The sequence below is a fragment of the Anoplopoma fimbria genome, unplaced genomic scaffold (assembly GCF_027596085.1).
Source record: "Anoplopoma fimbria isolate UVic2021 breed Golden Eagle Sablefish unplaced genomic scaffold, Afim_UVic_2022 Un_contig_3280_pilon_pilon, whole genome shotgun sequence".
Lineage (NCBI taxonomy): Eukaryota > Metazoa > Chordata > Actinopteri > Perciformes > Anoplopomatidae > Anoplopoma > Anoplopoma fimbria.
In genome coordinates, this window is record NW_026554882.1 from 1 (window position 1) to 369 (window position 369).

The 369-nt window shown below is 43.9% G+C and overlaps 1 non-coding gene across 1 annotated transcript; it reads right to left on the reverse strand.

The window, feature by feature from the left end:
• Positions 1-216: 216 nt before the first annotated feature.
• Positions 217-288, reverse strand: trnag-gcc (transfer RNA glycine (anticodon GCC)). The gene has a single exon. It is a non-coding gene; the product is annotated as a tRNA-Gly (tRNA).
• Between the last annotated feature and the right edge of the window lie 81 nt (positions 289-369).

Below are 369 nucleotides of genomic sequence, written 5' to 3' on the forward strand. Positions count from 1 at the left end.
TAAGTCAGTCATTGAAAGTCCTGTAGCCCAGATATGTCGTTGTCAATGGAGGTCAATCAAATGTCTGTTTCACAAGACACAACTTCGAACGTCCAGAACACATTGTGTCTGGTCAAGCACTGCAACATTCCACTCTGGAAGCGCTTTGTTATTCAAGACATTTACCCTAAATGGTACAAACAGGGCAGCCACCACATGACACCAAGCTACTACAATTGCATTGGCTGGGAATCGAACCCAGGTCAACTGCTTGGCAAGCAGCTATGCTTACCACTATACCACCAATGCACACAGAAAGACTCACATAATGGCATAAAATTGAGTGAGGGGAAGATTGAATTGGCAAATTTTGAATCCAGTGATCCGAGT